Here is a 27,980-nt window from a genome sequence, read left to right as displayed (position 1 = left end):
GGAGAATCCCAGGGATGGGGAAGCCTGGTGGGCTGCTGTCTATGGGGTCACACAGAGTCGGACACAACTGAAGCGACTTAACAGTAACAGCAGCAGGCAGCAAGAAAGGCAGGAGCAAAAGTGTGATCCCAGGTCAGATCAGCAGAAAAGACAGGTTGTGTTCTGTAGTGGAGAAATGTGGATGCACTTTAAGTATAAAGAGGACTGAAACTCATGGAAATAAAATGTTTTTAGAAGGATGATAAATGATATTTGGGGGATTACAGATTTTTATTGAGCTTTTCTATCATGTTAAATTTGGGAGTTGATTGAAAGCTACTCTGTTAATAAAATGATGCTGTTTGTTGAAACAGATAAACCCCCAAAACTCAGTGAATTGGCATAATAAGTCTTTTTTTCATTCAGGTAAGGTCTTATCCAGTGTGTGTTCACATTTACGGGTGCCTGCCCGCTCAGCAACTTAAGCTGACAGGGAGATGCCATTTCCACATTGTTTCCAAGGTGATCCTGGGTGTTAGGGCCACTCAAGTTACCAGGAAAAAATGGTTAGATGTCTACATGGAAATTTTTTATTATTTTGTGTGCATGCGTGGGAGAAGGCTGTTTACTTAAAAGTGGAACACAACATGTACTTATACTTCATTTACCAGAATTTAGTCACAAGAACATTAAAAAAAAGAATGAAAAATAGGCTGTAATTGTGTGTCTAAAAAATAAGGACATGAAAACTTGCAGCCACTTGCTGTCATACTCTGCCTTTCTGTTTACCAAGAAGATATCTATCTTTTTTTTTTTTGGTCCTAACCCAGATCCCTACATCCCCTCTCCCAAACTCCATTTAGTCCCTGACTCAGATCTACTTGCTCTTTGAGCTAAGGAGGTCTGTAAATTCAAAAGACGATTTATCTAAAAACAAATATGTAATAAAAAAAAGTATGTGAAACCACCACGACAATGCTATTTCACAAAAGAAACAAACAGGAGAGACAGAGGTCTCAGCGGCACAGCCCGTAGCCCCACACCTGGGATAATACAAAGCCTTGACTAGAACATGGATCTGTTTTCTGCAGCAAATTTCAGAACAGTGATCTCCTGTCCTGTCTTCACCAGGTGGATGGATTGTACTTATTCATCCACTTCAGGGCTTCCCTGATAGCTCAGTTGGTGATGAATCCACCTGCAATGCAGGAGACCCTGGTTTTATTCCTGGGTTGGGAAGATCCTCTGGAGAAGGGATAGGCTACCCACTCCAGTGTTCTGTGGATACTTCCCTGTGGCTTCCCCTGTGGCTCAGCTGATAGAGAATCCACCTGCAATGTGGTAGACCTGGATTCGATCCCTGGGTTGGAAAGATCCCCTGGAGAAGGAAAGGCTACCCACGCCAGTATTCTGACCTGGAGAAGTCCATGGACTGTATAGTCTATGGGGTGGCAAAGAATCGGACACAACTGAGTGACTTTCACTTCACTCAGTGGCCACAACAAAGGTAAGACCGAGAAGGATGCCTCCTTGGAGGCTATCATTTTTTTAAATCTATTTTTAATTGGAGGATAATTGCTTTACAGTGTTGTGTTGGCTCTGCCATACATCAACATGAATCAGTCATAGGTATGCACATGCTCCCCCCACACCCTTGAACCTCCTTCCTACCTCCCACACCATCCCACCTCTCTAGGTTGTCACAGAGCCCCAGGTTTGAGCTCCCTGCCTCATACAGCAAATTCCCACTGTCTGCTTTGTATATGGTAACACATATGTTTCAATACTACCCTCTTAATTTGTCCCACCTTCTTCTTCCCTCACTGTGTTCACAAGGCTTTTCTCTATGCCTGCATCTCCACTGCTGCCCTGCAAATAAGTGCATTCAGTTCAGTTCATTTCTCTCTTTTTTACTTCACTCTGTATAATAGGCTCTAGGTTCATCCACCTTTTTAGAACTGACATCATTTTTATAGCCAACTTCCTATTGGTAACATTTTAGGATCAGAATAGTCTCATTGCCAAAAGTTTTCTTTTTTAGTTTAGAATTTCAGTTTTTTTGGACAATAACATCCCCTCAAAAATGCAGTATTTGTTTAATCAGTTCCGGATGCCTCTCATAGTCTCAGTTTTTCTTACTTAATGGTTTCTTTTTCTCTGTGATATTCTTGTTCAATTTAATGGAGATAACCTTGAAGCAGATGGCATTAGTCTTAGCTGTTTTCAAAACTAAGTCAAAAAGGGTTTCAACATTCAAAATATTTTAAAATTTTATTCTTATTATTTGGGGGCCTAGAAACTAATCTACTGTGACCTCAAATGTGTGTACATTATTTACTTTCATTTCTGCTTGCAAAGAAGGTAATTATAACCTGAGGCCATTTCATTCGTTTCACACTTTGCTAAATGCAGTTAGTAGCTACCAACACACATTACTAAGTTGTGTTTTCCAAGTGCTTATGCTCGAGCTGGACTGCCTCAAAAGTTATCACAGATGCCATTTGGAACATTTGTTTACTCACTACACAATAAAGATCTCCCTTTCCCCAATCTCTTTTATGCATATCCTAGGAGTTCACTCCAGTATTCTTATCTGGAGGATTCCACGGACAGAGGACTCTGTACTGTCCATGGGATCACAGAGTCCGACATGACTGAATGACTTCAGTTTCACACACTAGGAGTTCACTGCCTAATCAACAATGAGACAAGTTTACGGAATTTTAATTTAGTTTGCCACTATAGTTTATATTAACTATATAACACCAGCTGCTGTAACCAGAAAAGTTTATATCTTACTCAAGTAAAATGTCACAAGAATGGAGAGGAAATGGGTTCCACACATTCTAGAAAAGTGTGTTGTATTAAATAAAGAAGAAGAAGAGGAGGAGGAGGAGGCGATGGAGGAGGAGGAGGAAGGAGGGCATAGAAATCTCAAACTCACCCTGGGGTTTGAGATCTAGGTAGCCGATGAATAAAGAGAAAGGGAAGAGAGGATCACATAAGAAATATTTAGTTGGCCACAATCAGAAGTATTAGACATGACATCTGTAACTCTGATTAAAGTAAATCACATAGGTTGATCTAGCAATTTCGGCTAAGATAGTTTAGGGTTATGTGCAACAGAAAGTAAAAAATGGGCTTTTTGAACAACTTCCCAGTCTCTGTTGGGGATTGAGGTATTATTACTTTATCAACAAATTCTACTGACTTCAGTGTATTCATTGATGTAACCATTTGATCATTTAACATTGTGAGTAAATTATTACAGTGTAGGCAACATATCTACTTGAACTTCACGACTAAAGAATATCTATTCTAGGATAAGTAAAACTATAAAAAATACTATTTGTCAAGCAGGGGAGCTTTTTATTTGTTGATAGGATGAAGAGGACAGAAGGAGCTGAGTAAGAATAATTTGGTGACTTTGGGGTAAATCTTGAAGGAAAGTTGGAAACAAACAGGCAAAAGAAGAACAAATATTTCAGTCAAAGGGCATAATAATGTGCAAATACTCAAGATAGAATATATACAATATTTCTTCCTAAAGCAAGCTGCCGTTCAATAAATAGCCTGGAATATAAAGTACATGAGGAAATATACTGAGTGATGATGATAGAGAAAAGCTGTGATCAGATAAGGAAAGGGCTTTAATGGGGGTGATGGAATAATATATATTTTCACATAATGTAAATAAATATGGTTTTACACATATAAAAGTAAATGTATTTTATAATCTATTTAGGTATTACCACAATGTCCCATTTAGCAAAGGTGGTCTGGGTTAGAATTTGAGTTGTGTCCTAAAACAAAGAACTAAGCTTGCAAAGTCTTAAGGTTATCTATTTAGGGATGTATACTGGAAGTCCTCAATTCTATAGGAGATTTTGTGAAGTTTCAAGACTATTCCAGAGACTAATAATCTTCTTGGCACTCATAATTAAACTCTGTTTATATTGACTAATTAGGAAGTTCCTTCTGACCTAGATTTCTTCCATCATAAATAGACAGCATCTCATAACTTTCAACAATCCAGTTTTTAGATGATACAGAAAGAGGAAGTTTAAAAGCTCACGTGAGCAAAACATGCCCATGATTACAATGGCTGAGACATCACAGGCTCTGCCTGATTATCAGGTGGTTATGTTAAAGTACCTTTGCAGGTCTTCATTTCTTCAACTACAGTTCTTAGTGACACAAACTGAAAATGGAGAAACTGAAAAAAAAAAAAAAAAAAAGAGTTTGAAAACAAAAGTACACAGGGTAGATTATGGCTGTCATAGGTCTATAAGCCTTTAATTTAACAAAATGAGAATCTTGCATGAGGCATATTGAAAGGAAAGGAAAGATTTTAGTGGTGAAAGTGATAAATGGAGTCTAGACACTTCTAATGCATAGGCATGAAGCCTGGAAAATAAGTTCAACTTAACTATGCAAATATTAGAGGAGGTACTTGGTTTGAGTCAGGAAAGAGTTTAAAGCCAAGGCATTCCTTTTGTGAGAAAAAAGAAAAACCCCTATCTCTTTTGAATTCCATAAGAATATTTAGGTTTTCATTACTAAACTAATATCTATATTACCTACAGGCTTCCCTGGTGGTTCAGTGGTAGAAAATCTGCCTGCAATGCAGGAGAATCAAGTTCGATCCCTGGATCTCCAGGGGATCTCCAGGGGATCTCCAGCAGATCCCCTGGAGAAGATGGAAACCCACTCCAGTATTCTTGCCTGGGAAAACCCATGGACAGAGGAGCCCTGTGGGTTACAGCCCATGGGGCTGCAGAAGAGTCATACATGACTTAGCAACTAAGTAACAACACTATATTACCTATAGGTAGTATACCACATTATCAGCAGTTTTTTAACACCATGTTATTTTTAATAGAGCCATTGAAGCTGAAGCATTAAATATGATGGCTAATATGTTGACCTGTTATCATTGTAGAAGATGATGTTTCTTCATCAAATATCTCTAAAACTGAAACGGAGGAAAAATATTAATCTCAAATTTCTCACATTTTTTGGAGAAGTATTTGATACACAAAAATGGGAAATGTGTATATGCATAGTATGTTAGATCTCTATCTATCTATGCAAATTTTTCTACATGAGAGCATTTTGGTGGTGGCGGTAGTGGTGGTTGGTTCTGTGGTTTATATTCTGTGGTTTATATTCTGGGGCCAAGTCTTGGGCTGAGGTGCATTTTACATTTTTGATATGTTGGCTGAAGTGAACGTTTAACCAGATCCCTATAAGAAAATGTGTACTATTTTTGTTTGTTTATTTGCTGGATAAATGTCACTATCACATGAATCCTAGTTCATCTTTGGAAATACAGTGTAGTTGATTTTAGAATTATAAACATTAAGACATCAAACAAGATATATGTATTTTGAGCAAGTCTCCATAACACAGAACTGTGTAACTTTGGGACTGGCTGCTCTTTGATAGGATTTATAGAACAAAAATAAGAGACGTTCAAACAAATTAACCTGGAAGAAGAAAGAAAGGAGTCTGAAAGATTTTTCCATGAAGGAAGTAAAGACAAAAAAATTAGTCTTGCTCAAGAACAGTCCCTACAGAGAGAGCATGTATTTAAATGATGAACATATCAAATGCAAAGAGGCCACAGAAGAAAACCTGGAAAGAAGTTGGCATATTATCTTCTCCTTCTTACAAAGTAAATAAAAGGGAGGTCAGGTAAAATATGGAAGTAAGTTCATGCAGAATTGTGAAGATTTGACACTTCTAAGTGGATTGTGGTTTATTAAGTCCACTTTCCCTTGACCAGATTTGGGACTTTGCCTGGAGTTATCAGGCGGCAGCATTTTCTTTACCAATCTGTGCATAATAATAGAAGAATTATATCAGCTCTGGGTGATGCACTAAAAGGAATTTAGTGTGAACAATAAAAGGTTCAGGTTATTTTATTTCTAAAGTCATTCAGTCTTTTCTCTGCCTCTACAAAAAACAACAGAAATTCGCCACATTTGCAATGGAATCAATGTTGTCTGAATTAGACACTATACTAAACCCTTGCTAAAATTCTCTCAACACGTTCTAGAATGTTATAATTTCTTTTAAATAAGAGAATGATGATCAATCTTGAATCATATTCTTGGGAAGTAATCTCTTAAAACATGATTTTTCAAGAGTTTAAAGATGAGTATGTATAATTTATTATGTCATGTCTCTGCTCCCACAAACATTCTTGACTATTTTAATTAATATTATAGAAAATTTTATTCTTCTGATTATTAATAATTTCCATCAGAAGACTCTAGGGTAATTTGGCAAAACTAATACAGTTATGTAAAGTTTAAAAAATAAAATAAAATTTAAAAAAATTCTATAAATTAATATGTAAAGTCATATATTTTATCACATTATTAGAATACTAATAAAACATATTTCCATTACATTGTAGTTCAGGAAACTTTTTTTGTACCATCCTTTGATGTTTTCCTTTTTTACTTGGTAATTCTGTAGCATTTTAGAAATATAACCTCTTTAACGAATACAAAAATGTATTTGTGAGAAGGGTTGATAATCACACCAATAAATTATTAATTTATCATTACTAGCTACACTATTTAATTTTAATAACATTTAGGCTTCTTACAGCTGAGCTGCATCAAATTTCTTGATGCTTTTAGATACAGGCAATATATAAATCATGCATCTTTAAGGAGATGAATTATAGGTATAGAGGTATCTTGTGATCCCTTTTTGAGTCCTTAGTCCTGTGCTTAGGGTACAGAGTTATCACTAAGAATCAATCAGAAAAAGAATACAAAGGTCCAAAACAATCATTTATACTTCATCCATTTTCTCTTCCTAATAGATGAAAATTACTTGTTTTGAACTATTGGCCTTAAGCTTCCTCTAATAATCTCAGAACCCAGAATGTCTGTAGAGGGTAGAGAGGTGAAGAAAGGTGGAGTGAAAAATAATGTGACATGTTCAGGCAATTTACTTCCTGAGACGGGGCAGAAAAGCAAGTACGATGCTTATGTACCACTCTGATTTATTCCACCGAATGGCTATCACTATCTACTGTGGTCATGGGATGATTCTTGCTGAAACCTTTGGGAATAGATAAGAAGTTCAAAGGACAATCAAAACTTCTTTTCACATTGTATTCTTATACAGATTATCCCAACATAAAGGGCAACAGCTGCTGTTTCTCACATTCTCACATTATTCCTAACCTTTCTCTTATATTCAGTATGCTTTAAAAAAAAAAAAAGAAAATCCTTCCGCTCCTTTGGTCATTACTATTGAGGGGTGGTTGCTTATATGTACTTTTACAAAAGTTAGAACTTTACATATCATTTCATTACAATTCTATACTTCTGTAGAAAGCTCAGTGGTGGTTTCATGACTTTTAGCTTTTCAATTAATTGCTGCTTAATGGTTTTCTGATACTTTATCTATAAATAAATACATACAGGGAACACATGAAAATAAAATAAGAAGTTCTTTAGGATCAAAGACTCCATTCTGATACTACAAGTTTAACCAGTAAAATATGAGAGGAGATCCCTGAATTTTAGGGGTTCTCTGAGAAAAGAGAATTTTAAGTGAGGAAATATAATGGAAATTTTCCATTTTGATGCCTGGTGAGAACAGCCAAGGAGGTAACACTGCAACTGGATATGAGAGGTGGCCCTTCTTAATCCCCTTCCTTATGATTTTTGTGTTTTTCAAAGACCCGAAGAAGAAGTCTAACATTTACTGATGAACTTAGAAGCCAGTAATAATTAAAGTGTGAGTCATCATCCCCTGAGTTAAGGAGCAGTACATTAGAGAAATGCCTCATAATGTCCCTCCCTCAGAGTAGATAAAATACATAGCCAAACACACCAGGAAAATCAGAGGTTGCACCTAGCAAATTAGAATGAATCACTTGCCTTGGGCCACCATGAGATATTTTCCTTCCAAAAGTGAAAGTGAAAGTGTTAGTCACTCAGTTGTGTCTGACTCTTTGCACACTCATGGACTGTAGCCTGCCAGGCTCCTTTGTCCACATTCTCCAGAAAAGAATACTGGAGTGGGTTGCCATCCCCTTCTCCAGGGGATCTTCTTGACCCAGGGATTGAACCTGGGTCTCCAAAGAGATAAGAAAATCAGGGGTTGATGCCAGCCCAGAACCACCGTACTCAGAAGTACAATGAACCTGTGGTCCCTTCTAATGCCCACCACTGGCATGTGCCCAATTCTATAAGTACATTCTTCTGGAGGCTGTTTTGGTAGGTCCATGTTCTTCTGCAGGACACTAATGACAAGAATATCAGGGAATTCCTAAAATGAAGTTTCTAAATTGACTATCATTAATTTATATATCTCGAGAAGACTATTTAATTGAAAGCCCAAGTATCTAGATTAAATTCTCTGCCATGAGGCAAAATCAAAGGTAAAAATTAAAGTCAGTTCTAGAAATACAGTTTTAAAATTACATATCTGAATGTGCTTGACCCAAGAAAATTTGCAATATTAAAGTTCAGTTCAGTTCAGTTCAGGCACTCAGTCGTGTCCGACTCTTTGTGACCCCATGAATCAAAGCACGCCAGGCCTCCCTGTCCATCACCATCTCCCGGAGTTCACCCAGACTCACATCCATAGAGTCAGTGATGCCATCCAGCCATCTCATCCTCTGTCGTCCCCTTCTCCTCTTGCCCCCAACCCCTCCCAGCATCAGAGTCTTTTCCAATGAGTCAACTCTTCGCATGAGGTGGCCAAAGGACTGGAGTTTCAGCCTTAGCATCATTCCTTCCAAAGAAATCCCAGGGCTGATCTCCTTCAGAATGGACTGGTTGGATCTCCTTGCAGTCCAAGGGACTCTCGTCTTCTCCAACACCACAGTTCAAAAGTATCATTTCTTCAGTGCTCAGCTTTCTTCACAGTCCAACTCTCACATCCATACATGACCACTGGAAAAACCATAGACTTGACTAGATGGACCTTTGTTGGCAAAGTAATGTCTCTGCTTTGGAATATGCTATCTAAGGTTGGTCATAACTTTCCTTCCAAGGAGTAAGCATCTTTTAATTTCATGGCTGCAGTCACCATCTGCAGTGATTTTGGAGCCCAAAATATTAAAGTTACTGCACATCAAATACTATTCCAGTCAAGTTGGCTTAAGTAGCAGAACAAATTTTATTTTTTATTTTATTTTTTTTACTTTTTCTTGACAAGGAAGAAATTAGAAGACACCATATCATTCAGGAACTGGAAATTAAGTATAGACAGTTCACATTAGGTCTTATTCTTGAGCTGTAAGGACCAAGTCTACATTATCTCTTGCAAAGTTATGGAGTTGCTCATCACAGCATCTCCTCATGTGACTGATTCATTTTCCTCTATGAACAAATGAGCACCATCTGATTTCAACTCCAGTTGGTCAAGTGTCCTTATGGCTTCTCCAAAAGGCACTCTAACTGAAAACCTTAAAACAATAATCACATACACTATCTGGCTTCCTATGTGTGATGGATCTAATCTGCCAGTGTGTTCATTCCAAATGTTTTCTCACCATGGGTCAGTCATCCACCATGGTTGCCTCAGCTGTAATCAGTTGAGTTAATCCATTAAGCACACATACGGTCTACAGATGTACCCTTTCTGAGGGGCTGTAGATGAGCACAGATGGCTTTGGGGGGCATCACAGGGTAGTCACAATTATTATAGAAAGATAAAGTACATGAAAATACTCATTTCATCATTTTAAAAAACATTTAAACAATTTTCAATAGTTCTTAAAATCCATTCAATATGTACATTCATGATAAATTTCGATTTCAGAATTGACTGCCTTCATGCTAAATTTGTTTTTTTTTAAACAAATGAAAAATCACTTTCTTAACTTTCATAGATAAAAGCTCATAATTAAGGAATGCATAGGACTGATTTTTAAACAAAATTTTAAAACGTGGTCATTGGGCTTCCAGAGTTTAAGGATAAATCCTTTCCCTAATTCACTAAACTATCCACTATTTTTTTTTTTAATTTTTTCAATACATACTGGAAGCTTTCATTCAGTAATTGTATAGCAGAATTTTAAAATTGGTATTCATATCACATGGGAACAGTGTTGAACCTTAAATCACATTCTTTCTTCAGGTGACATCTTATAACATTGAATGATGGTATAATTTTCCTATCAGGGTTTCTTCAGTCTTAGGACTCTGAGTTTTTTCTCTTGGTTTAAATGACACAATTACAGCAAGGACAAATTTAGTGTTTTGCTCTTTTGGTAACATGTTCTCTAAATAAGAACATCTGTTTTACAGTCACTTCCTGTTTATAGGGTAAGCTATTGTAGTTAAATTTCAAAATGTCAAACTCAATCAAAAATACTGATCTGTTTCAGTGCGCAAGCGAAATGGCTAATGTGTGTAAGGAGTCAATATAATCTTGTGGCAAGAATACTCTGCTGGGAAAAGGGAGGACTGTATTCTATTCCCAGCTCTCTCATGAATTATTACCCTTGTCTACGAAGGGGATAAAAAGGTATTCCAAGGACAAACAGGCTCATGCACGCAGGCAAGAACCTGCTACATGAACAGCAGGCTCTGATTGCTCTGAGGAAGTGTTTACATGCTCCCTGAAGGTCATACGTGGCTGCTGCTGCTGCTAAGTCGCGTCAGTCGTGTCCAACTCTGTGCGACCCCATAGACAGCAGCCCAACAGGCTCCTCCATTCCTGGGATTCTCCAGGCAAGAACACTGGAGTGGGTTGCCATTTCCGTGGCTACACTCCTTTAAACACGGCTGCATTTCCTACTATGTCTTTGAGTGTTCATGACACACATGACATTAGCTAAACATGAAAAGGGATTGACTCCGTAGAATAGAGCAGATTCTAGTATATATATATAAGCTTCTTATATACATTAGAAGGCTGAGCACTGAAGAATTGATGCTTTTGAACTGTGGTGCTGGAGAAGACTCTTGAGAGTTCCTTGGACTGAAAGATCAAACCAGTCAATCCTAAAGTCAATCAAACTAGTCAATTTGAATATTCATTGAAAGTACTGATGCTTAAGCTGAAGCTCCAATACTTTGGCCTCCTTATAGAAAGAGCCAACTCATTGGAAAATACACTGATGTTGGGGAAAATTGAAGGCAAAATAGGAAGGGGGCAACAGAGGATGAGATGGTTAGATAGCATCACTGACTCAATGAACATGAATTTGAGCAAACTCTGGGAGATAGTGGAGGACAGAGGAGCCTGGAGTGATGCAGTCCATGGAGGCACAAAGAGACAGGACTTCGCAACTGAACAATAATGTGTGTGTTTGTGTGTATCCATTCAACTTGAGGGTACCAAGTCCAGGTAGGCTAAGAAACATGCAGGAGGAATACAAAACAACAACAACAACAACAACAAAATTCTAATACCTATGGATTTTCTCTGAGGATATAAAAAGCCTCTTTTTCAGCAGTAGGAACCATCTAAAACTGAGAGGCTATGTATTTCCCCTTTTATTACTGTTCATAATTAATGATTCCAGAATCTCTTTGACAGTTATTATAGAGAAATTTAATCATCTGTGTTTTAACTACATGATAACATGATTCTAGATGACCAGAAAGTGTTAGTTGGCTCAGTCTGAACAAATTGCCCTGCCAGATGTGTGATCGCAACCACAATGTGTGTGTGTGTGTGTGTGTGTGTGTGTGTGTGTGTGTGTGTTACAGTCAGCAGCAGAGTGTGTGAGCCTGGCTTGACTAACAGCTGTGAACCACAAATGCTTATATATTTTGAGTGAAATTTGAGTTAAATGATTACTTAGTATGGCGAAAATTTCTTTATTTGTAAGGTTTTAAATAGGAGAGACTTAGAGTAGCAAAGTAAAACAGAAACAGGAATAAAAACAAAACAAAAACAAATATGTAAATAAACCCAGATAAATAAACCCAGAAATGATGGAGAGTTTTCCTCAAAAGAATTTAGGAAATTGACATTGATAAATACTATTTTCCTGTCCATTAGGTTTTCTTCATTCCTAACCAGCTGCTATTGGGGATAATCAGTATATTTCAAGTTGATATAAAAGTTGATACAAAGAAAATTAAATCTAAATTCCAGGAAGAATCTGATATGGGATCCTTATTTCTGGTCCAGTCCCAAATCATACAATAACCTCACATTTTTCAGGTAGCACCCAGACATTCTCCTATATTTACCTCTTCAGATAACTGTCCCTGCTAGAGATCGCTTTCCCCTTGTTTTCCACAGGGATCACTCCAGAAAATGACCTTAAACTCTCAGTGATGATGGCTTCTTCTCATGTAATCCCCCTTATGATAAAGTGGACAAAGGAAAGGATTTCACAATCACTAAAGTTAGTGCTTTCTTGTTTGAGAAATTCCTTTGTCTTGGGAGTTAAGGAAGATTGGTTTCCCTTAAAGGGCAAGTCCAGGATAAAGGAAGAATTCCTAATTCGGTGAAAGACCCTTTGTGATCATGGGTTATTGCAGTTGGATCTGCTTAGATATGGTGGTGCAGGGTTAGAAGTCATCTTTAGAGACCTGGAGAGGGGAAACGGGGGAGAAAGTTTTACTCAAACCCTATATTTTACATGTTTAAAGGGGACCAAAAAAGTTATTTATTTATGAGAGAAAATCTACAAGAAATCGGCATAACAATCCTGGTCTACTCAAACTTCTCTGTCTTGCTGTTGTAAGGAGAAGTGATAGTAATGAACAAACCTGCTGGCTGCTGGCAGAGGTGAGAGTCCCTGTGACACAGGGGTGCACCCTCCACCCCCTCCCCCCCCACCCCCGCCACAACAGGCTCCATCACTGAATTCTGGTGGGACATTTTAGGCCTACATGACAGCCTCTCCCCACCACCCTGTTATTGCCTCTACCATCTCCCATCTTCCTCCTTACAGAAACAACTGTCTCCAACTTGCCCACAATAAAACAGAAAATAACCCATATTACTGACTTCTGTCATGTTCAGCGAATGATGGTCACAGTAAGATGAGATGATGCCAGCTGAACTTCACCAGCTTTGCAGATCCTTATGCACAAGACCAACCTGGATAGCATATTCAAAAGCAGAGACATTACTTTACCAACAAAGGTGTGTCTAGTCAAGGTTATGGTTTTCATTGTGGTCATGTATGGATGTGGGAGTTGGACTGTGAAGAAGGCTGAGCGCTGAAGAATTGATGCTTTTGAACTGTGGTGTTGGAGAAGACTCTTGAGAGTCCCTTGGACTGCAAGGAGATCCAACCAGTCCATTCTGAAGGAGATCAGCCCTGGGATTTCTTTGGAAGGAATGATGCTAAAGCTGAAACTCCAGTCCTTTGACTACCTCATGCGAAGAGTTGACTCACTGAAAAAAAAAAACTCTGATGCTGGGAGGGATTGGGGGCAGGAGGAGAAGGGGACGACAGAGGATGAGATGGCTGGATGGCATCACTGACTCAATGGACATGAGTCTGAGTGAACTCTGGGAGTTGGTGATGGACAGGGAGGCCTGGCGTGCTGTGATTCATGGGGTCACAAAGAGTCGGACACGACTGAGTGACTGATCTGATCTGATCTGATGCACAAGACGGGACTTCTCTTATGGCTCATCTGGTAAAGAATCTGCCTGCAATGCAGGAGACCCAAGTTCGATTCCTGGGTTGGGAAGATCCCCTGGAGAAGGGAAAGGCTACCCACTAAAGTATTCTGGCCTGGAGAATTCCCTGGACTGACAAAATCATGGGGTTGCAAAGAGTCAGACATGACTGAACAAATTTCACTCCACTTCACTTCATACACAAGATGAAGAGAGGGTACCAGGCCGCTCCTGTTAACCAGTGTTAAGAGAAGGACAGTGCGTCTCAGATTTTATTGGGCGTACAAACTACCTGGATGTCTTTTTTTTTTTTCTTTTGAACTTTCTATTTTGTATTGGGGTATAGCCAATTAATAATGTTTTGACAGTTTCAGGTGAACAGCAAAGGGACTCAGCCATACATATGCATGTATCCATTCTCCCCCAAACTCTCCTCCCATCCAGACTGCCATATAATATTAGCAGAGTTCCCTGTGCTATCCGGTAGGTCCTTGTTGGTTATCCATTTTAAATACATTGATATTTCTGACTAACAATCATATTTTCATATGATTTATTTTTCTGGGTCTTCCAACAGACAGTTATGTCTCATTGTTTTTCTTCTAATTTGAATGAAATAAGTAGTATTTAGTCTAACTGAATAACATGGATAATATCTAAAAATAAACATGCATTAAACATTTTCCAAGTAGTATTTTGATAGACTATAACAATGAGAAAAGTGATAATAGAAGTTTTATTATTATTCTTATATAATAATATAAGAAATAGGATGCATGCCATCATATAGGGTTTGGGACTTAAAAATATCTTCACTGCATTACCTCTGTCATCTTACTTAACTGAAACTGGTATCCTACAATGTAAATATTACTACCTACCATCCCTGAAAACGTAAGCAACTCTGCTCATTTAAGAAATTAAAATAGTAAAAAAAAATATCAAATTGATCCTTTCTATCTTTGCTACCAGACTTTATTTAGATGTAATCACATGTGTTTATAGCATTTATATTTTGTACATGTCTATCCCAAACTCCCTAGCTAGCTCTTCTTGATAAAATGCATACTAAAACTCAGGAGATCTGGGTGGAGCCTGAGATTCTGCTTTTCTAAAAAACAAACAAACAAACAAAACTCCCTGGCAACACCAGGACTGCTGGTCCTTTTGAAACAGTACTTAAAATACTGACAAGCTTTATTTAGCTTGCTTTTAGGGCCTTAAATAGGGTGTTGATTAATCAAGCCTCTGCGTTATTTTGCAGGGACAGCACTGCTCATGTCTTCAGTTGTTCAGTCGGTCAGTCAAGTCTGACTCTGCAACCCGATGGACTGCAGCACGCCAGGCTTCCCTGTCCTTCTCTGTCTCCTGGAGTTTGCTCAAACTCATGTTCATTGAGTTGGTGATGCCATCCAACCATCTCATTCTCTGTCGCCTGACCCCTTCTCCTCTTGCCCTCAATCTTGACCAGCATCAGGGTCTTTTTGTCAGGGTGACTCACAAAACCAAGAATCTCCAGGCAACAGAACTTAAAGAATAGGAATGTTGACACCTGAGCCCTTCAGAAGCAAGTCCTTCAGTCAGGAAAATCCAGCTTCCAGCAGTGCCAGTGACTTAGAAGGGCTGAATTACAACCAGCCAATCATGTTCCAAGTTAAAATTCCCCCCAACTCTCACATTTAGTTCCAACCCTGAATCAAGGAGATATATTTGAAAGCCTTGTCTCCTATCCTCTTGACTGTCAACCTCCAGAATGAAGCTCTTTTCTCAGAAGTTGCCGCCATAGCATTGGCTTCTATGCACATCTGGCAGCGAGCCCTTGCTCAGTACAACATTCAGTATGAAAGCCTAGGAGAAAATACCTCCATACTAATTGAAGGAGAATTTAGAGAGGTTCCCTGATAAAATTACTCTTAATTATCTGACTTAAAACCATAATCAAGAGGTTTATTATATTTTAAATCCAAATATTTAAAGAGTTAAAAAGACAAAGCTGAGCAGAAAAATCCTCTGTGTTAGACAATGGATTTCAACTCTGTGAAACTCAATGCCCCATTTTTATCAAAACTATTTGTATACACCATTTCTTATTATGAAATAAAATTTATAGCAAAAATGTATACATACACAGTTTTTAAAGAATCAATATAGTCACGATTATAATATAAAGGAAAATATCATAGAATTAGGAGGATTTTAATACGTAAATTTGTAGGCACAATCAGCTATTAGACATTAATCATAGGTGCTGAGAAATCCACTCCCTCAAAATTTCAGCATTTTGAGAAGGGAAAAAAGTTCATAGAAACTTCATAAAGTCTTTTCTCTGTTGCCTTTTGTGAAAATGTTGTAAAATTTTTACATTTGATTTTTTTCTCCATATAAAGGATGAGTTGAAGTGAATTATCAACTTGACATTTTCTGTATTTCAGAAGTAAAATAATACAAGGGTGGTTCTAGAAGAAAACTTTTCCTATTTGCAAGAAACCTTAGAATTATTTCAAAATGAGAATCATCAAAAGGCATTTGGTTTTAAATGATAATTTTTGAATATATCTATCTTCAGGGAAAAAGAGAATGTATCATTTTTTCACAAAATCTATGCATGAAATATGATTATGAATCATTTCATTCCAAATATGTCCTATTAAAGAAAAAAAAAAAAGATCTAATGGGAAGTGACAATTGCCCAATATAGTAGAGAAAAAGTGTATCTTGATGAAGGTAAGGGATACACTAAAGAGAAAGTTTTCTATCCACTGGAATGAAGCAAAACACACCAAATTTAAGCTAGAACAGGTTATGATGGTATGAATATTAGATATACATATGTTTCAAAAAATCAAAGCACCATGTAAAATTATTTGGTACTTCTTTATAATTAAAGATAGATTTTAGGGTAGTTCCCTTCTGTGTAGATAAATTACCCCTATGAGGGTAATAACAATAAGTGAGCTGTGTAATAAGCTTGCTTGCATAGCAGCGGAACTGGAAAGATATGCTGGTTGACTGTGAGAATATTTCTAGACCTTTTCTCATATGTCCTCTCTGCAGTGGCCACTGGAGCAAGCTAAGACCTGCATCTGGCCGCCAGGGTCAGCAGCACCAAGAGCAGTGAGCAACAGCTATGCTCAGAAACCCCACTAATGAACCCATACTCGTGATGCATTTCAGACTGTTTCAGTCACTTTTGAGAGCAAGTAGTTGATTTAATTAGTAAAGGTCAAACATACCGCTTTTAAAATTCTCTCTTCTGGAAAGGGCTACATCATGCAAATTTATGTCTCAACACCCCCCCCCCAATAGATCATTAAAGCAACCTGCCAGCCTTTGAAACACACACAAGCATGTGCCACAACACACACACACAGAAAAAGCATTTGCAAATTTTCAACTGAATTTGATTTACTAATGAAGTTGTGCATTTATTCTGGCTAAAAAAATCTGTGTGTTAGTCACTCAGTTGCACCTCCATAGACTGTAGCCTGCCAGGCTCCTCTGTCCATGGGATTTCCCAGGCAAAAATACTGGAGTGGGTTGCCATTTCCTTCTCAAGGTGACTTTGCTGCTGCTGCTGCTGCTAAGTGGCTTCAGTCGTGTCCAACTCTGTGCAACCCCATAGACGGCAGCCCACCAGGCTCCCCCGTCCCTGGGATTCTCCAGGCAAGAATACTGGAGTAGGTTGCCATTTCCTTCTCCAATGCGTGAAAGTGAAAAGTGAAAGTGAAGTCAAAAGCTCAGTCGTGTCTGACTCCTAGCGACCCCATGGACTGCAGCCCACCGGGCCCCTCGGTCCATGGGATTTTCCAGGCAAGAGTACTGGAGTGGGGTGCCATCACCTTCTCCAATGTAGTCTATAGTATTTTGTTAATATCAGGATAACTAAAACACCACAGAACTCTGTATAGTAATGGACTTGTTATTGGAGTTGGGGAAATTCATCTTTGAATATGACATTTCAGCACGGTCATGGTCATAAGGTTTATACAATTTCATCTGTGTGGCAAAGTGAATTGGTTTTTACTAAGTTTATGCAGGCAAAAGGAAAAGCAATGGTAAAACACTCTGTGCAATGTCTACCTATCCACTTGCTCAGCTTTGTGGACAAGATAAATCATTTTTGGTTGGAATTTCCAGTGGGTAATCATAGACTTTCCTGGTGGTAATATAAAAAACATGGTTTGTTTATATATCATAAAGTTAGAATTAATACAATTTGTTCTAGTATAACTTATTAATGTTGAGCTTTTATCCATGATAACAGATTCACTCTGGTTAAACTAGAAGTAAAGATATCTTTCTATTTACTTATATGACCTATTTTTCATAAAACATGTCATTTCTAATATACCTAGTGCTGAGATAGTTTCTACATAATGCTATAGCAGCAGGTATATCCATTCAGAGGGACTAAACATCTGGGCAGGCCAGGTGTAATAAATGAGTAGAATATCTAGCCATTCTAGCCATAGCTCAATAATAAGTAAGACATATTTCCCTTTCCTTTCTTGATGTTGTCATGTATGTGTAGAATATTGGAAGCATTTGTAAAAATTAACAGTGGTTATAATGACAAACCTATATAGCATATTAAGAAGCAAAGACATCACTTTGCCAACAAAGGTCTGTATAGTCAAAGCTATGGTTTGAACAGTAAAACAGATGTGAAAGTTGGATCATAAAGAAGGCTAAGAGCCAAATAATTTATCCTTTTGAATTGTGCTGCTGGAGAAGACTCTTGAGAGTCCCTTGGATGGCAAAGAAATCAAACCAGTCAGTCCTAAAGGAAATCAACCCTGAATATTCATTGGAAAGACTGATGCTGAACTGGAGCTCCAATACTTTGGTCACCTGATGCAAAGAGCCAACTCACTGGTCAAGACCCTCATGCTAGGAAAGACTGAGAGCAGGAGAAGAAGGGTGTGACAGAGGATGAGAAGGTTGGATGATATCAGTGACACAACAGACATGAGTTTGAGCAAACTCCAGGAGATTAGTGAAGGAAAGGGAAGAATGGAATGCTACAGTCCAGGGATTGCAGAGTTGGGCACCACTTAGCAACTCAACAACAACAGCAACACAGTTTACAAATGGACCATCCCAGAAGTTAGTGGGAAGCTCCATCTATCCTGTTTTCACTGTTTAAGTGGAACTAATCTGATAAAGAAGTCAATTGGACTTTATCAGTGTGACAAAAGAGATTTGTTATAAGGCAATATCTTTGAAAAATGTCATTTCCTGGACTTCCCTGGTGGTCCAATGGGTAAGAATACACCTGCCAATGCAGGGAATGTGAGTTCAATTCCTGGTCAGGGAAGATCCACATGCCATGGAGCAGCTAAGCCCTGCCATAACTACTGAGCACCCCTCATGCTGCAACTAGTGAAACCCACGTGCCTAAAGCCTATGCTCTGCAACAGAAGCTGCAGCAATGAGAAGCCTGTGAACCACAATGAAGAGTAGCCCCTGTGCAGTACAACTAGAGAAAGCTTGTGCACAGCAACAAAAATGCAGTGCAACCTGAAATAAAACAAACAAACAAACAAACAAAAACAACAAAAAAGTCATTTCTGGTAAAGCTAAATTCTAATGACAAAAATTAAATTAAAAATTATTATCTTTACAAAATATAGATGGTATAACACATGGTTATATCTAATTGAATGCTGGTAGCAAAGATGAAAAGAACTAGTTTGGTATTTTTTATCTTTAATTTATCTTTTAGTTTATCTTTTATCTTTTAGTTTAGCTAATTCAAGATGAGCTTAGTTGCTTAAGTTTTCAGAGATAGTTGAAAGTTCTGGTAGGCATATTTACCGGTAGGATACCAGTTTCAGTTAAGTTAGATGTCAGGTAATGTGGTGAAGATATTTTTAAATCCCTCAAATTATTATGATAGTAAATGTCACATTTCTCTATAACTTCCATTATTACATTTCCCATTGTTATATTCTATTAAAATGCTACTTGGAAAAGTGTTTGATGTATGTTTATTTTTAGATATTATCCATGTTAGTCAGTTAGATTAAATAATATGTATTTCATTCAAATGAGGAGAAAGACAATCCTACATAACTGTCTATTGGAAGACCCAGAAAGATAAATCATATGAAAACATGACTGCTTTGGTCAGACATACCAATGTCTCTGGCTTTTATGTTCTCAGAGAAATGAATAAAAACTCAGTTTGCAAGAAAGGAAATGGTACATGTCCTGGTGCAAATTGTCAGAGGCTCATAACTATGCGTGGAATCAATATGGAAGTTCAGTGATGATGCCCTGTTAAAAAAAACAAACTCCACATTTTTCTCACTAGTCTATATGGGTGGTTCACCATCTGTAATATGTCTTAAAAGGAACATGAATATGGAGTATGTGCAAGATTTGAGTGTGTCCTATTTACAAAACAAACTGGCAGATTGCATTTGGCTTGTTCTGGAAAACCAAAATAAATATGTTCTTTTAAAATTTCATTTATGCTGTGTTAATGAACTAAAACAGAACCATATTAAAGATCTGAAAGATGAAATTAAACACAAATATCAAATTTGAAAATTTGGAAGGTGAGTTTTCAAAATGAATTTAATTGCATATTTTATAATTTTTTCTTCAAAATTATATGTCACTCTTGGAAGAAATTAAGATTAAAAGGACTTGTTCTGTGTACATATATACTATCCAGAAAATATCACTAATGCCAGAAATGTTTTTTGTTCAATATTTACTTGTTTTCACTGGTATAATTCGACCAGAAAATTAAATGCTTAGAAGCCAACATGGATTTAAACACATTGTATAAACAGTGACTGTTTTGTTAAAAATGTAGATCTCAAGAAATCAATTAACTCGTCATTGCATTCATTATCTCTGTTTCATTTTGCCATGCACTGAATCACCTTCACTTTTTAATGATTTATTAATGTCTATTCTTTAATGTGATTCATCCAGAAATTATATTTATAACAGATATGAAATTTAAATCAACAATTTTATCTTATGAAATACTTGGCAGTAGTATCAAGTGCTGTTTATGAAATAGTATTCTTCTTAACCATTGAAAAGAAAATTCAAATTTATCAACTAATAAATATATGTATTTAATTATGTCCCAGGTTCCCAATTTAGTTCTAATTATTTGTGCAATTCTGCAATATATATAGAGATTATATGTATGTATGCATGTATACATATTTTTAAATATGCATTTTATGTGAAATATGTAATATAAATGTGTGTGTATATATATATATACATATATATATATACACATGTATGTTTATATACATGTGAAGTTAGATTTGGAAACTGTGTTCTAAACTGTGGAGCATTCCTGAAAAAAAAAAAATGTATGTAGAGCACTGTTCTCTGTCTGGCATATAGTAACTCATAATAACTGTTAGCTATTATTATTTGAAAAGAAAAATTTTGATAGAATTTGAGGCTCCTGAAGGCTGTTAGGCAGTGGATACAGAGAGGAAGATACCATGTTCTGAGAAATTTGTGAACACTTGGGACTTGATGGTATTTCCTATAGCCTTTTGAAAGTATAATTGTAATAGAATCAATTGCAATATCTAAAATGTGTAATTTGATAACTATTGAAAAATTGATAAATACCTATTGTAATACTACCACCACGATTGAGTAAATCAATATATCCATCACTCCCAAAATTTTCCTAATGTCCTTCTCTTCTCTCTCTACTTCCCCCACTCTCAAGGCACCATTAATATGCTTCCTGTTAACTGTTGATTAGTTTGCATTTTCTAGGAATGTATGTGAACAGGATTATACAGTATGTCAGAACATACTGTATGGCTTTTGGTGTGGCTTCTTTTATTCAGTGTAATTGTTTTGAAAATCATTCAGGCTGCTGATGGTACCAAAACGTAATTATTGTTTATTGCTATCTAGCATCCTGTATGGGAGAAGGCAATGGCAATGCATTCCAATACTCTTGCCTGGAAAATCCCATGGATGGAGGAGCCTGATAGGCTGCAGTCCATGGGGTTGCTAAGAGTCCGACATGACTGAGCGACTTCACTTTCACTTTTCACTTTCATGCGTTGGAGAAGGAAATGGCAACCCACTCCAGTGTTCTTGCCTGGAGAATCCCAGGGACAGGGGAGCCTGGTGGGCTGCCGTCTATGGGGTCACACAGAGTCGGACACGACTGAAGCGACTTGGCAGCAGCAGCAGCATCCTGTATACGGATATGCCACAAACTGTTTCTCTCTTCACCTAATGGAGAATTTTTTTTCCTTTCCAGTTTTTGACTTTTACAATAAAGTTTCTATGAACAGCAATATGCAAATTGTAGGGTGGTCATGTGTTTTCATTTCTCTTTATCTTTCCTGCCTCTCAAGGAATCACTGACATGCCCTGAACAAATCCTAACAACTTTTTGTTCATATTCTTTGTGCTGTTTCTTACTTAAAGCAGAATGGTGGATTTAATTTCAGTTATTCTATCCTAGCTGAAAGTGGATCTTTATCCTATATTATACTAATGACAGATTTTCTATCAATTATCAGTTATGGTTTTTCTTTTTGCAAGAGGTTAAGTTCCGTGAAGGAAGCAATTTTTCTTTCTGCTTTGCTAACTAGCATTTCATGTATTTCTACCATTTAATTGAAACTTCATAACTGGAGCCTATTATACAGAGTGAAGTAAGCCAGAAAGAAAAACACCAATACAGTATACTAACACATATATATGGAATTTAGAAAGATGGTAACAATAACCCTGTGTACGAGACAGCAAAAGAGACACTGATGTATAGAACAGTCTTATGGACTCTGTGGGAGAGGGAGAGGGTGGGAAGATTTGGGAGAATGGCATTGAAACATGTAGATATCATGTATGAAATGAGTTGCCAGTCCAGGTTCGATGCACGATACTGGATGCTTGGGGCTGGTGCACTGGGACGACCCAGAGGGAAGGAATGGGGAGGGAGGAGGGAGGAGGGTTCAGGATGGGGAACACATGTATACCTGTGGCGGATTCATTTTGATATTTGGCAAATCTAATACAGTTATGTAAAGTTTAAAAATAAAATAAAATTAAAAAAAAAAAAATAATATATGTAGTAGCAAAAACAACAAATAACGGGATAAAAACACATAGAAATTTATTTTTTAACCACAATCCATGAGTTAAAAAGTGATCTGCAGACTCAACAAGAACCTGACTTGTTACATCTTTTTGCTTCACTAGCTTCAATACGCTGAACTTTTATCAACAGGCTTATAACCTCATGATTGAAAGAAGGTGCTACAGCTGTACACTTTGGTGCTCACTTTATCTCACCTAAAGGGAAAATAGGGTGCAGAGAAAAAAATAAATAGGGAGACCTTAATTATTGGGAATGCATTTTAATTTTTTGATTGTCCTAAATTATTTATTGGGCTTCCCTAGTGACTCAGCAGTAAATAATCCACCTGCCAAGGAAGGAGATGTGGGCTTGATCCCTGGGTCCAGAAGATCTTCTAGAGAAGGAAAGGGCAACCTTCTCCAATATTCTTGCTGGGGAAATCCCTCGGACAGAAGAGGCTGGCAGGCTACAGTGTATGGGGTCACCAAGAATCAGATATGATTTAGTGACTAAATAGCAGCAGCAGCAAATTGTTTATTAGGTAAGAATTTTAAAGATTATTTGTGACATATCTTTAATCTAAGAGAAATACCTTGCTGAAATCCTTCAATATTACTTCTACTTAGCTTTGTCTCATTGGGCAAACATAGTTCCCATGCATACACTTAAGAATGTGGTAGCTAGAAAAGTCCTTACATTTTTAATCCTAAGAGTGAAAGTCAATCAACGGAAAAGAAATTTGGAACCAACTGTTCAACTGTTTCATAGCCACCTATCAATATCTGTGATAGCATGTTTGCCTTTTTCATGTATATTATTTTTTAATAACTTGATAATTATCATATGTTTATTTTTATATAAACTTAAAAAATAATCTACTTTAAAATTTAATTTTTATTGTAAATTCACTGAATCTGTGTATTTATACTATAGTGAAAATGAAAGTGCTAGTTGCTCAGTCGTGTCTGACTCTTTGCAACCTCATGGGCCGTAGCCCACCAGCTTTCTCTGTCCATGGAATTCTGCAAGCAGAAATATTGAGTCGGTAGCCTTTCCCTTCTCCAGGGGATTTTCCCTACCCAGGGATCGAACCCAGGTCTCCTGCAATGCAGGCAGATTATTTACCATTTGAGTTACCATATTATACTATTTGAGCTATGCATATTTATACTATATATTTATCAAATTGTACATAATTTCTTCACATTTGTTCAAACCTTCTTCCATGCCTTTCATCAAGATTTGATTTTATTTTCAAATTTTAGTGCCCAGGTACGTAGTTTTGGAAAAGAACATACAATGATTTATTTTCAGCTTATATAATTTTATCATATTTTAATTCATAAGAATTTTATTATAACTTTTGGTTTTTATTCTTAAATGTAATCAAACCATCAATAAAAAGAAATAGTTTAATTTTTCTTCATGAAACTTCAATTATTTTAAAGTAATTTTATTGTGTATTTCATTGTCCAGAACCTCAAAAAATTGCATAATAATAGTACCCAAGCATCAGATTCTTTACATAACTGATAAAATCAGTGTTTCACCATTTAAAATGTTGTTTTATCTTGTTATTTGTTTAATAGATTTATCATAGTTAAGTACTTAAGTACTTACTTATTAAGAATCCACTGAGTTCTACTCAATACTGATTTATCGATCTACTCTATTCAAACTCCTCTGTCCCTTCTATCCTTGTGTACACCTTTTCTGTACCACCATGTACTAAGCATTACAGTTCTGTCACGTGTTGGACACTCCTTTTGGATTTTTGCATTAATTTTGCAACATCAATAAAATAGCATGTGCCACCCTCAATGATAAACCCTTGGAAACACCCCAAGTAAAATCAATACTTCCTTCCTCTGTATTATTTCTTGCTTCCTCTAAATTGTTTATTGCTCATCCTTCTTATATTACTGCTTTTGTAATAACGCCATGACAGTGTCTCAGTGTTCCATGTATGACTGGCCTCTCACCATTGCTTAGAGAGAAAATTTAAAGGGCAATGTCAGATATAATTGACTGTATGATATTCTCCCTTCCTTGTCATTTCTTTTCAATTTTAAGCACAACAGACAACAAGAGGCTTAATATGTCATATTATTCAAACACCTAACACATACATAAAGGAATCTCTTAGGAAGTATGTCAGACACACGTAAAACCTGTGCTTATAATATATGAGCAAACTACGAGCTTAGAAATGTACAAAAAAAGAGAAAATTTTTTTTAAGTTTTATGGTGAAAACATACAGTTCAACTCAACAAATATCTGGAAGAAGAATAAAAAGGGATTTGTGACATACCAGATGAAAGAGCAATTACAGAATAAGACAGAAAAAGGAGGACTTAAATCTATATCAAGAGAGGTGATCAAAGCAATTTTTCTCAGCAAGTAATATTTGACTATATTTTGAGGCTGACGAGTATACTAGATAGGGGGTAATATTCCTGTGGCTATCTGCACAAAGATGTACACAAATGTTGCCAAGTGTAGACATATGTCTCCTGATTAACAGCCACTTACTTTAGCATAAAGGAGTATGTTTTACATAATGAAATCTGATCTTTCTAGGAGCTTTTATTACCTGCAAACACAATATTTCTGTGCTAGGGAACAGGACAGGAATGTAAAAGGATGAGGCTAGAGAAGCAGCCAGTGACTGGTTCATGAAAGTTTGTATATAGCATGCTGGGAGCTTCCCAGGTGGCACAGTGGTGAAGAATCCACCTGCCAATGCAGGAGACACATAAGATGCAGGTTCGATCCCTGGGTGAGGAAGAACCCCTGAAGAAGGAAATGGCACCTCACTCCAGTATTCTTGCCTGGGAAACTCCACGGAGAGAGGAACCTGGTGGGAGACAGTAAATTGGGTCGCAAAGAGTGTGACACAACTGAGCACACACACACGTATACCATGCTAAGTATCTACAACGGTAATCCGAGTACAGTAGACGTAGTGATGCGTGGCAAGGTTTCCAGTTTTTGAAAGGTGACATTGACGGTAATGCAAATAATTTGGGGAATGTGTAAAAGGAAAAGAGTTAAGTCGCTCAGCTGTGTCCGACTCCTTGCGATCCCATGAACTGTAGCCCACCAGGTTCCTCTTGCCATGAAATTCTCCAGGCAACAATACTGAAGTGGGTTTCCATTTCCTCCCCCAGAGGATCTTCTCAACCCAGGGATCAAACCCCTGTTCCCTGCACTGGCAGACGTATTCTTTGCCACTGTACTACCTGGGAAGTGCATCCATAGGTGGTGTCACATTTAGTAAAGCAGAAAAATACATTCAGAATGAATATGGATGAGGAAGCCTCAAATTGTGTTAAATTAATATGAAAAAAGCAATGGGTTGATAATGTTTGTTGTTATATGCCTAGAAACTGGTATTTAGAAAATTAGCAATTTTTATCATATTTGGTATGGCCATCATTCTGTTGGCCGAGTGGTAGATGGGAGGCAGGAAATTCAAGGTACTTTTCCTACTTTCCAAAGTTGGTGAGCTCTTTTTGTCTTTCACGAAAGTTAGTTATTTAGGCTTCTAAACAGCCTTTCTAAGAAAAGGGGGAAAAAAAAAAAGAGTCTTTCAAATCATAAAATGTGCCTATGGAGACCTGTTTTCAGACACTATTGTGGATTCTTTTTACCAAAGAAAGCAATCTTCATAGCAGAACTCCAAGCTTAAAAGTTATTTTGCTTTTAGATTCATCTCTGAATGTTGCTATGCTAAAAGAAACTTACAAAACAAGAATAAAGCATTTAAACTTCACACATAGCCACAGGGAAGCCTTCCTCATGCATAGCCACGGGGATACCCAGGGCTTTAATGCTAAGAAAAAACGAGCAAATCCCTCAACCCATCACACCATCTGGAGGACATTTACTACACTCACACACACGCACACACACACACTCACACACCTGGATAACAACCGATGAGCAGGGTTGGCTGAGAAATAACTTGGAAATACTTTTTTTTTTGTCTTGTTGGAAAGTGTAACTCCAATTCTAGCTATGACATATTTTTTGGAAAGCTTCAGAATCTACCTTATGGTTTTTCAAATTTTAGGAATTTATTCATTGAATCAATGTAATTTTAAAATAATCACAGAAAATTGAAATTTACAGAGAGTCTCTAATTGTATGGGCTATTAAAAACCCATAGCCAGCAGCAGTTACTAAGTGAAGCCACTCATTTACCTAGCTGTAAATTAAAATTTAAGCATTTACCAGCTAGTTTGTATATTCACATCTAGGGAAATCAGTGATTGAAGAATATTTTGTGCAGATAAAAACCACTGATTTTCACAAGAGGATGGGTCATTTGAAGACTTAAGAAGTTCAATGTGGAAGTACTGCAGTTTGAGTGAGAATAGAAAAAAAATAGAAAAATAAACAGGATCCAAATTAGAAAGGCTCTTCAAGTCAGATGACAGGGATTTAAATGTATCCTAAAGTCAGGGGAGCACCTGAAAAGCTTTAATAAGAAGAACCAGTCTGATTGCTTATTAGCTATCATGACATGAGAAAACCTATCAGACATTTCCTCCTGGAGAAACTTGTGAAGGAGTGAGATATGAAAGGCATCTAGAAAACTTTTAAAAATATGTGAAAAGAAGCCCAGAAATAAGCAAAGAGATATAAGCAGAAGCATTCACAATCACCTCCTTCTTATCTTGATCTCATAAACTGATTTTAGGGGGGTTCTGATTGGGGAACATGTGTACACCTGTGGTGGATTCATGTTGATGTATGGCAAAACCAATACAATATTGTAAAGTAATTAGCCTCCAAATAAATAAAAAAATTTAAATTAAAAAAAAGAATTAATATAATACCTCCATCACTGTTATTCTGGTACTGCATTCAGGTACATTAGCTCTTAGTGACTACATATCATGACTTTTCAGAGCCTGAGAATCAGTTCAGTTCAGTTCAGTCACTCAGTCGTGTCGAACTCTTTGCAACCCCATGAATCGCAGCACGCCAGGCCTCCCTGTCCATCACCAACTCCCGGAGTTCACTCAGACTCACGTCCATCGAGTCGGTGATGCCATCCAGCCATCTCATCCTCTGTCGTCCCTTTCTCTTCATGCCTCCAATCCATTCCAGCATCAGAGTCTTTTCCAATGAGTCAGCTCTTCGCATGAGGTGGCCAAAGTACTGGAGTTTCAGCTTTAGCATCATTCCTTCCAAAGAAATCCCAGGGCTCATATGGCAGTTCTATTTCCAGGTTTTTAAGGACTCTCCACACTGTTCTCCAGGGTGGCTGTACTAGTTTGCATTCCCACCAACACTGTAAGAGGGTTCCCTTTTCTCCAC

General features: G+C 37.3%; 1 long non-coding RNA gene across 1 annotated transcript in view; it reads right to left on the bottom strand.

Moving 5' to 3' along the window:
* Window positions 1-11,821: 11,821 nt before the first annotated feature.
* The window catches only part of LOC129643212 (uncharacterized), a 55,821-nt gene continuing 39,662 nt past the window's right edge, over window positions 11,822-27,980 (bottom strand). Inside the window, exons 3-4 of the long non-coding RNA XR_008710155.1 lie at window positions 12,934-13,026; window positions 11,822-12,512 (exon numbers count right to left, since the gene is read on the bottom strand). This is a non-coding gene — a long non-coding RNA (uncharacterized LOC129643212). The remainder of the gene's footprint in view (window positions 12,513-12,933; window positions 13,027-27,980) is intronic.

This window comes from Bubalus kerabau, chromosome 2 (genome assembly GCF_029407905.1).
Source record: "Bubalus kerabau isolate K-KA32 ecotype Philippines breed swamp buffalo chromosome 2, PCC_UOA_SB_1v2, whole genome shotgun sequence".
NCBI lineage: Eukaryota > Metazoa > Chordata > Mammalia > Artiodactyla > Bovidae > Bubalus > Bubalus kerabau.
Note: the sequence above shows the minus strand (reverse complement) of the source record. Positions and strands in the feature narration are given on the sequence as shown.